The sequence below is a fragment of the Triturus cristatus genome, chromosome 6, assembly GCF_964204655.1.
Source record: "Triturus cristatus chromosome 6, aTriCri1.1, whole genome shotgun sequence".
Lineage (NCBI taxonomy): Eukaryota > Metazoa > Chordata > Amphibia > Caudata > Salamandridae > Triturus > Triturus cristatus.
Window position 1 is genome coordinate 329,676,503 of NC_140589.1, and position 10,093 is coordinate 329,686,595.

A 10,093-nucleotide genomic window follows, 5' to 3' on the forward strand; every position below is an offset into this window, starting at 1 on the left:
AGGAAGTGGCCGGCGCCTCGCCCTCGCCTACCCGGGACACTGCTCCCCTGTAGCCAAAGGCCTATAGATAAGGCTTGGCCGTTCGTGGCCGTTCGGGGACGGGCGGGGCGGGCAAAGAAGGAAAAGGACTCTGTATTTTCCTTCATTGCTCAGAGAAGCCAAGGGCAGTGTCCACTTCTCTGCCTCCCTCCCTCCCTCCCTCCCTCCCTCCCTCCCTCCCTCTCTCTCTCTCTCTCTCTCTCTCTCTCTCTCTCTCTCTCTCTCTCCCTCCCTCCCTCTCTTTCCTCATCTCTTTCCGTCTCTACCTCGATCCTACTGACTTGCTGTAAAACTTCCTCAATTCGTTCCCCAGTGAAATGGATCCAAAAACGAAGGAAACTCCGATGCTGGAAAAGCAGTCTCCTTCTGACATTTTTCTCTTCCAAAGTGCAGCGTCTGGATGGAGAAGGAAATAGAAATAAAAAAAAGTTCCAGAAAACGTGAAAAATATATAAATAAATAAATAAAGCGCGTTTGCGGCACATCAATGACATAAATACATAAATAAAGCAAGACGCGGTGACCAGGGTGGTTTTATTCGCGCGCAAACACAGTAGCGCCACTTTACAGGGTTTCGTAGTGAAGCGCTACTTTCGTTTTCTCATCTATCTTTCAACAGCATTGTTTTCCCCGGGTGGGGAAGTGCACCATTCCTGGAGGTACTGCAATACCAGGTTGATGCGTGGAGTGGACAGAGCAAGCTCCTATTCCATCTCCCTGTTCCAAAAATCAATTTAATATATGGTCCCCAGATAGAGGACGTATCAGATATTAAACTGATAAGAACAGATACTACACTTGATCTTAGCCAAAAGGCCGAGAAGCGATAACCAGAATGGTGCCAGAATTCGCACCTCCCGGAGCAATCTCCCTGGCTGACCCGGACCGGGGTCTTCCCTCGCACCGTCGCTTGAGGCCCTTTCGCCTCTTTTTCTGACTCCTAGTGGGAGCTCAGCATGTGCCCATAGAAAGGAGGTCCTGGCCTCGGGCCTTCTCCCGGCTCCCAGAGTCCTCCACGGCTCTCGCCTCGTTAGGCGTCACTTAGCATACCCACGTTGTCCTCTTTCTAGCATTTGCATGCCCCGCCCCTTCCTGTCCTCTGCTTCTAGCCGGCTGGCCGGAAAGCCTGGCAGCCGGGGGATGCTGGGAATCAGGCCAGGATGCCCTGGACAGCTCCCCGACAGGAAGTGGCCGGCGCCTCGCCCTCGCCTACCCGGGACACTGCTCCCCTGTAGCCAAAGGCCTATAGATAAGGCTTGGCCGTTCGTGGCCGTTCGGGGACGGGCGGGGCGGGCAAAGAAGGAAAAGTACTCTGTATTTTCCTTCATTGCTCAGAGAAGCCAAGGGCAGTGTCCACTTCTCTCCCTCCCTCCCTCCCTCCCTCCCTCCCTCCCTCCCTCCCTCCCTCCCCCTCTCTCTCTCTCTCTCTCTCTCTCTCTCTCTCTCCCTCCCTCCCTCTCTTTCCTCATCTCTTTCCGTCTCTACCTCGATCCTACTGACTTGCTGTAAAACTTCCTCAATTCGTTCCCCAGTGAAATGGATCCAAAAACGAAGGAAACTCCGATGCTGGAAAAGCAGTCTCCTTCTGACATTTTTCTCTTCCAAAGTGCAGCGTCTGGATGGAGAAGGAAATAGAAATAAAAAAAAGTTCCAGAAAACGTGAAAAATATATAAATAAATAAATAAAGCGCGTTTGCGGCACATCAATGACATAAATACATAAATAAAGCAAGACGCGGTGACCAGGGTGGTTTTATTCGCGCGCAAACACAGTAGCGCCACTTTACAGGGTTTCGTAGTGAAGCGCTACTTTCGTTTTCTCATCTATCTTTCAACAGCATTGTTTTCCCCGGGTGGGGAAGTGCACCATTCCTGGAGGTACTGCAATACCAGGTTGATGCGTGGAGTGGACAGAGCAAGCTCCTATTCCATCTCCCTGTTCCAAAAATCAATTTAATATATGGTCCCCAGATAGAGGACGTATCAGATATTAAACTGATAAGAACAGATACTACACTTGATCTTAGCCAAAAGGCCGAGAAGCGATAACCAGAATGGTGCCAGAATTCGCACCTCCCGGAGCAATCTCCCTGGCTGACCCGGACCGGGGTCTTCCCTCGCACCGTCGCTTGAGGCCCTTTCGCCTCTTTTTCTGACTCCTAGTGGGAGCTCAGCATGTGCCCATAGAAAGGAGGTCCTGGCCTCGGGCCTTCTCCCGGCTCCCAGAGTCCTCCACGGCTCTCGCCTCGTTAGGCGTCACTTAGCATACCCACGTTGTCCTCTTTCTAGCATTTGCATGCCCCGCCCCTTCCTGTCCTCTGCTTCTAGCCGGCTGGCCGGAAAGCCTGGCAGCCGGGGGATGCTGGGAATCAGGCCAGGATGCCCTGGACAGCTCCCCGACAGGAAGTGGCCGGCGCCTCGCCCTCGCCTACCCGGGACACTGCTCCCCTGTAGCCAAAGGCCTATAGATAAGGCTTGGCCGTTCGTGGCCGTTCGGGGACGGGCGGGGCGGGCAAAGAAGGAAAAGGACTCTGTATTTTCCTTCATTGCTCAGAGAAGCCAAGGGCAGTGTCCACTTCTCTGCCTCCCTCCCTCCCTCCCTCCCTCCCTCCCTCCCTCCCTCTCTCTCTCCCTCCCTCCCTCTCTTTCCTCATCTCTTTCCGTCTCTACCTCGATCCTACTGACTTGCTGTAAAAGTTCCTCAATTCGTTCCCCAGTGAAATGGATCCAAAAACGAAGGAAACTCCGATGCTGGAAAAGCAGTCTCCTTCTGACATTTTTCTCTTCCAAAGTGCAGCGTCTGGATGGAGAAGGAAATAGAAATAAAAAAAAGTTCCAGAAAACGTGAAAAATATATAAATAAATAAATAAAGCGCGTTTGCGGCACATCAATGACATAAATACATAAATAAAGCAAGACGCGGTGACCAGGGTGGTTTTATTCGCGCGCAAACACAGTAGCGCCACTTTACAGGGTTTCGTAGTGAAGCGCTACTTTCGTTTTCTCATCTATCTTTCAACAGCATTGTTTTCCCCGGGTGGGGAAGTGCACCATTCCTGGAGGTACTGCAATACCAGGTTGATGCGTGGAGTGGACAGAGCAAGCTCCTATTCCATCTCCCTGTTCCAAAAATCAATTTAATATATGGTCCCCAGATAGAGGACGTATCAGATATTAAACTGATAAGAACAGATACTACACTTGATCTTAGCCAAAAGGCCGAGAAGCGATAACCAGAATGGTGCCAGAATTCGCACCTCCCGGAGCAATCTCCCTGGCTGACCCGGACCGGGGTCTTCCCTCGCACCGTCGCTTGAGGCCCTTTCGCCTCTTTTTCTGACTCCTAGTGGGAGCTCAGCATGTGCCCATAGAAAGGAGGTCCTGGCCTCGGGCCTTCTCCCGGCTCCCAGAGTCCTCCACGGCTCTCGCCTCGTTAGGCGTCACTTAGCATACCCACGTTGTCCTCTTTCTAGCATTTGCATGCCCCGCCCCTTCCTGTCCTCTGCTTCTAGCCGGCTGGCCGGAAAGCCTGGCAGCCGGGGGATGCTGGGAATCAGGCCAGGATGCCCTGGACAGCTCCCCGACAGGAAGTGGCCGGCGCCTCGCCCTCGCCTACCCGGGACACTGCTCCCCTGTAGCCAAAGGCCTATAGATAAGGCTTGGCCGTTCGTGGCCGTTCGGGGACGGGCGGGGCGGGCAAAGAAGGAAAAGGACTCTGTATTTTCCTTCATTGCTCAGAGAAGCCAAGGGCAGTGTCCACTTCTCTGCCTCCCTCCCTCCCTCCCTCCCTCCCTCCCTCCCTCCCTCCCTCTCTCTCTCTCTCTCTCTCTCTCCCTCCCTCCCTCTCTTTCCTCATCTCTTTCCGTCTCTACCTCGATCCTACTGACTTGCTGTAAAACTTCCTCAATTCGTTCCCCAGTGAAATGGATCCAAAAACGAAGGAAACTCCGATGCTGGAAAAGCAGTCTCCTTCTGACATTTTTCTCTTCCAAAGTGCAGCGTCTGGATGGAGAAGGAAATAGAAATAAAAAAAAGTTCCAGAAAACGTGAAAAATATATAAATAAATAAATAAAGCGCGTTTGCGGCACATCAATGACATAAATACATAAATAAAGCAAGACGCGGTGACCAGGGTGGTTTTATTCGCGCGCAAACACAGTAGCGCCACTTTACAGGGTTTCGTAGTGAAGCGCTACTTTCGTTTTCTCATCTATCTTTCAACAGCATTGTTTTCCCCGGGTGGGGAAGTGCACCATTCCTGGAGGTACTGCAATACCAGGTTGATGCGTGGAGTGGACAGAGCAAGCTCCTATTCCATCTCCCTGTTCCAAAAATCAATTTAATATATGGTCCCCAGATAGAGGACGTATCAGATATTAAACTGATAAGAACAGATACTACACTTGATCTTAGCCAAAAGGCCGAGAAGCGATAACCAGAATGGTGCCAGAATTCGCACCTCCCGGAGCAATCTCCCTGGCTGACCCGGACCGGGGTCTTCCCTCGCACCGTCGCTTGAGGCCCTTTCGCCTCTTTTTCTGACTCCTAGTGGGAGCTCAGCATGTGCCCATAGAAAGGAGGTCCTGGCCTCGGGCCTTCTCCCGGCTCCCAGAGTCCTCCACGGCTCTCGCCTCGTTAGGCGTCACTTAGCATACCCACGTTGTCCTCTTTCTAGCATTTGCATGCCCCGCCCCTTCCTGTCCTCTGCTTCTAGCCGGCTGGCCGGAAAGCCTGGCAGCCGGGGGATGCTGGGAATCAGGCCAGGATGCCCTGGACAGCTCCCCGACAGGAAGTGGCCGGCGCCTCGCCCTCGCCTACCCGGGACACTGCTCCCCTGTAGCCAAAGGCCTATAGATAAGGCTTGGCCGTTCGTGGCCGTTCGGGGACGGGCGGGGCGGGCAAAGAAGGAAAAGGACTCTGTATTTTCCTTCATTGCTCAGAGAAGCCAAGGGCAGTGTCCACTTCTCTGTCTCCCTCCCTCCCTCCCTCCCTCCCTCTCTTTCCGTCTCTACCTCGATCCTACTGACTTGCTGGAAAACTTCCTCAATTCGTTCCCCAGTGAAATGGATCCAAAAACGAAGGAAACTCTGATGCTGGAAAAGCAGTCTCCTTCTGACATTTTTCTCTTCCAAAGTGCAGCGTCTGGATGGAGAAGGAAATAAAAATTAAAAAAAGTTCCATGGAAACTTGAGAACAAGTGCACAAGCTATTCCATTGACCTTTTACCACTGAATGAAAAAGGTCATGTTAGTCAAAAATATACAGCAAATAATTACATTTACTCCAATTGTCTTCATCTGCATTCTCCTCTCCCCTGTCGCCATCCGGTTTCTGGGTTATATTGAAAAAGGACAAAGAGGTTAGTTACCCCTCTTTACCCCCCCCCCCAGGTAAGTTCAGGGGGATTCCTTTGGGTCCACAGTTGTCATTGTCTACTATGTTGCCTGATCAATTTTGCCCCCCGTGTAAGTGTACAAGTGGACCCCTTTGGGTCCTCATGTTTTGTCAACTCTGTCTTCATCTTATCCGTACAGTGCAGCGCAGTCACGCAGTACACTGTGGATCATCTTTCGGCACGACAGGGTCGATGTCTCCTTCTTCCCAACTACCAGGCGGTTTCTGAAAAACAGAACCGCATCTTTAAAGCAGCACAGGAGCTTCCAGCAGTACTGGAGGTCCCCGAGTTTGTGTGTCCCTAGGAACAGACAGTACATCACAGAGTCAGCGGTGACGCATGATTTGGTATCCAGGCCCTAGGCTCTGTGCCTAGGGCCTTCAGCACGTCCTGTGAGTATGCACACCCCCAAAAGAGATGGTAGGTTGTTTCCTCCGCAGTGCACCCTCTCGGCAGGACTTATATCGGTTGAGCCCTCTTGCGTTCATGACAGGTCTCACTGGCAGACCTCCTTGGATGGCCATCCAGGTGATGTCTTTGAGCTTGTTGGTCCAGGGCTTGGAGGCAACATTCTCCCACATTTGGTCTGCTGTGGCAGAGGGCAAGGTTGCTGATCGGTTCACTGACGTCCTTCACACATATTAGGCATTGGACGATGTTTGGACACCACGTGGCTGAGGCGCCAGCCTCCAGACCAAACTCCTTGATGAACTTTCCCACTTTCTGGTAGAACCACGGGGTGTCCCAGTTGTAGGGGACGGCGCTCACTCATTCTGCCCATCCGAGGCGCCTCCATGTTAACAACAGGAAGAAACATGCCATCAGAAAGCTGGCGTGGCTCTCATCTTGGGTCCTCAGGGTGCTCCTCACGCAATGCCACTTGAAGATTCCCCTCAGGATGGGGGCAATGTCCGGCACTCCCTTGTCATGGGTCTTGAACATCACCTCCCTCTTCACTCTGTCCATCTTCGAGCTCCAGATGAAGTAGATCATTCTTGTGATGGCCTTGGCTGTACAGGTCTGCAATGGCCACACTTGAGTGACGTAGTAGAACACTGGCAGGGTCTCGTTCCGCAGGACCAAAGACTTCCCTTCTTTCGTCAGCTTCCAGAGGCTCCAGAGTCTTAGCTTCTGCTTTGTCTTTGCCAGTCTCTCTTCCCATGTCTTCTCTTCAGCACCTTCTCCAACAAACCTGACTGCAAGGATCTTCAGGAGGTCCTGCTTGATGGGGAATGGCAGTGGGTCTCAGTTGAGGGTCCAGTGGCCGAAGAGTAGGGTTTCTGCCTTGGCACTGTTGATCTGCGCTCCTGATGCCTTTCCAAACTTGATACAAGTCCTCTCCTGCTCTTTCATAGACTGTCCGTCCGTGCAGAAGACCTCAGAGTGTCCAGTCCATTAACTCATGGGAAACACTGTTGAACATCTTTTCCTGATCCAGGCTGACCAAGGCCATCAGAACCTTGCGGCTCTTGACGTACTCGATCGTGACCCGGACCAGGGCCATCCTGTCCATGATTTGCCGACCAGGTAGAACTATCTTCGCCATCACTTTCTTTAGGCGGTTGGCCATCACCGACATGAGGATTCTGTAGTCCACATTAAGGAGGTCTTCTCTCTCTCCCTTCTGCTTGTTCAAAACAAGTATCATGCCTTGAAGCAGGGATTGCGGCATATTGCCCTTACCCACCATTTCCTCGTATTGGGCCAGCAAGTCCAGCCCGATCAGGTCCCACAACTCGACATAAAGTTCCACTGGGAGACCGTCCAGGCATCTTGCCCATCTTGGAGGTCGTAGCGGCCAAGTGCAGCTCTGCCAGGGTGAAGAGCGCGTTCAGGTACTCTCTCTCTTCCTGACCCAGTGTCTTCGAGATGCATACCAGGAAACTGTTCACCTGGGATCTGTCCGACGACTTTAGCGAGTAAAGCTCGCCATAAAAGACAGTTACGACACACATGACGTGCTCTCTCACTTTGGAGGTTGCCCCCCAAGTCCCAAACCTCTACGAGGGGTGTGTGGGCTGAGTTAAGTTTCTTGAAGAAGAACGAGTCGCATTTCTCGTTCTGGCCCGGAAGATTTTTTTCTTGGATTCTTCTCTGTGAGCCCTATTTGGGTTTCCTCCAAATCGTCATCCACGTCACATCTCCAGAGCTCCAGTTTGTTAAGTTGCTGCAGCTTGCATTGCAGCCTGCTGAATGTGTCCTTTTCCTGTGCAGCAGCTCTGCTTGCATCCTTCAAGAAGCTCCGGAACCTGCCCATCACCCATTCCCACCACTCGCTGGCGGAGTGAAAGTCTCCCATGTCCCTCCACTCTACATACGCGAAGCTAAGGTTCGCCAATAACTCCTCGTTTTCCAGCAAAGAGCAGTTCAGCTTCCATGATCCAGGGCCAGCAGGAAACTTTCCTGTAAGTTCCCCCTCGAAGCTGATAGCGACCATAGAGCTTCACCCAGGCTTTACCGTTGGGGAGGTGAATAGGCAATTGATCCATGAATGTACAGATCCATCCAGCCTACTCCAGGAAAAATTCCTGGTATTTGGCCTCATGCTTCTGATGACATCCCACAGGGACGCCTCACCTGTTATGTCCACCAACAACCTGGAAGTCATATCCATTACCATAGAGCCTGACCCAGTGCGCCAATCCATCTCTACTGTGAATTTAAAATCACCACCCATCAGGATGGTCCTGGTGGCGACGAGTTGCACCCTAAGCACTTTCACATCTTTAGTCACTCATTCTTTTCCGGGGGAGCACAGACGTTGATGATCCCAAAGGGCTCGTCCACGACCAGCATCTGCTGTTGACCTGCTCTGTAACCATGTCGGTAGTGAAATGCCTCCCCTTGATCAGAATGGCAACCCCAGATGATTTGCAATAATTTCTTCCTGGCCAAAACAATGGCCCATGCGTCCACTGCAGTTCGCGCTGGCTGTAGAACTGGGCATACGGAATCCTGCATTCTTACAGAAAACAGTCATCTCAGTTTTGGGCAGCCAGGAAGCACAGTGCACCAACCCATCTGACCTGATCCTTCACACTCCTGACGTTTAGGGTCAACAATGATAGTCATTGTCTCAGCGCTAGCTGTCAGTGTGTTGTTTAAAACAACTATTGGGAATGAGGGTTCTAGGGCTCTAGGCTGCTCTACTGGGTGAGTGGGGCTGACTGCTGGGCCTGCTTTGCCACTTTCTTCAGTGCCCCCTATGAGGACCTCGGATACTGTGCCTGGGAGCTCGGCCACTGGATCTTTTCTGCGGGAATCCATTGTCCTCTATCAGGGCCAGCTGCTGGTGCAGCACTTGGAGCAATGACTGTATGTCCCAGTTTGGGTCACTTGGGGTGGTCCCCACAAATGTCATTCTCATTCTTGATGGCTGAGTCGACGAGGTTGACTTTATCTTCTTGCTCATCCTGAGCGGTGTTGAGCTTCTTGCTGTTGTAGAAATGCTCTCTGCTGGGCATCTGCCATCTCAGGTGTCTCTTTTGACAGCCTGTGTCCGCCTGTTACTCCCCAGTCAGGTGGGAGAGCTTCTTGTGGAGGTGCCTGTTTTGTCCCAGCTCAAGCCTGTCACTAATCCTCCTTCTCCTCTTTCTCTTTCCTGCACTTCTCACGCAGCCTCTGGGATCTCACTTGTGTCCATGACTCCTCTATCTCCTCGTCGTCCCCGCTGCTGTCGTCTGTTTGAGGTTGCTTCCCTTTCTTCATTTTCTTCTTTTCCTTTGCCATGGCTGGAGCCTGTCTCTCTTCTCCTTCCTTGGCTCCAACTTCTGGTGCTGGGTTATGTTCCCTCTGGGTTGCCATTGGTTGTGCAGATTTTGGTGTTCCTCCCTCAGAGTGTGGGACTTCCGCTGCTTGTGTCGTCTCAGTCGGGATATGGTTCCTCCACTGTGGCCGGCTCAGCTGTGGGGTCCTCTGTGGTTGCTGTCTTTGCTGGTCCTGGGGGGTTTAAAATCTCTGGGGTGGGTCCATTCTGGAGGTCCTTCCTGGTTGGCTTCGGCTTCTTGGGAGTTGCTTCCTGTGCAGCCTTCTCGAGGGCGTTCACCTTAGCGTTGACAGCTGGGTCCATTGTTGGTCTGTAGGGCTTCGGGCTGTGGTTTCTCCTGCTGTCGCTGCTTAGGTCTTTGGTCTGTCTGACTTGGGGCACCGGCAGTAGGTGTGTCTCTCTCTTCCACAGAAGTTGCACATCTTCTCGCAGGTGCATCCACTCGCTTTGTGTCTGGTTCTCTTGCAGATCCTGCAGAACTTCTCTAGACAGTCATTTCCCTTGTGCCCCATGGACAGGCATTTCCTGCAGATGAAGAGCTTACGGAACACTACAACTGCACAATGACAAAATTATTGACGTCCTAGCCCCACCAAAATTTCAAAAGATACCATACAAAGACAAAAACCCTTGGTTCAACGGTCTTCTCAATGTACAAAAACGCAAACTGAAACTAACTAACTGAACGGCAATGGAGACAACATCCTTCATCCCCTCACTTAAGACTGCTAAGAAAGTCCAGAAACTCCTACAACAAAAGTATCCTAAAATCTAAAATAAACTTCTTTAGGTCAGAACTTGACAACGCCAAAAACAGACCGAGGAAACTATTCGAAATACTAAAACAGCAATCAAACAAAATGGCCAAATCTGCACTCTTGACATCTAAAT

General features: G+C 51.7%; 4 non-coding genes across 4 annotated transcripts; all 4 read right to left on the reverse strand.

The window, feature by feature from the left end:
• Positions 1 to 676: 676 nt before the first annotated feature.
• On the reverse strand, positions 677 to 867 carry LOC146817132 (U2 spliceosomal RNA). Its single transcript, XR_014964795.1, has one exon. It is a non-coding gene; the product is annotated as a U2 spliceosomal RNA (small nuclear RNA).
• A 1,028-nt stretch (positions 868 to 1,895) lies between these two features.
• LOC146817133 (U2 spliceosomal RNA) lies at positions 1,896 to 2,086 on the reverse strand. The gene has a single exon (XR_014964796.1). It is a non-coding gene; the product is annotated as a U2 spliceosomal RNA (small nuclear RNA).
• Positions 2,087 to 3,080: 994 nt separating this feature from the next.
• On the reverse strand, positions 3,081 to 3,271 carry LOC146817134 (U2 spliceosomal RNA). Its single transcript, XR_014964797.1, has one exon. It is a non-coding gene; the product is annotated as a U2 spliceosomal RNA (small nuclear RNA).
• Positions 3,272 to 4,283: 1,012 nt separating this feature from the next.
• LOC146817135 (U2 spliceosomal RNA) lies at positions 4,284 to 4,474 on the reverse strand. The gene has a single exon (XR_014964798.1). It is a non-coding gene; the product is annotated as a U2 spliceosomal RNA (small nuclear RNA).
• Between the last annotated feature and the right edge of the window lie 5,619 nt (positions 4,475 to 10,093).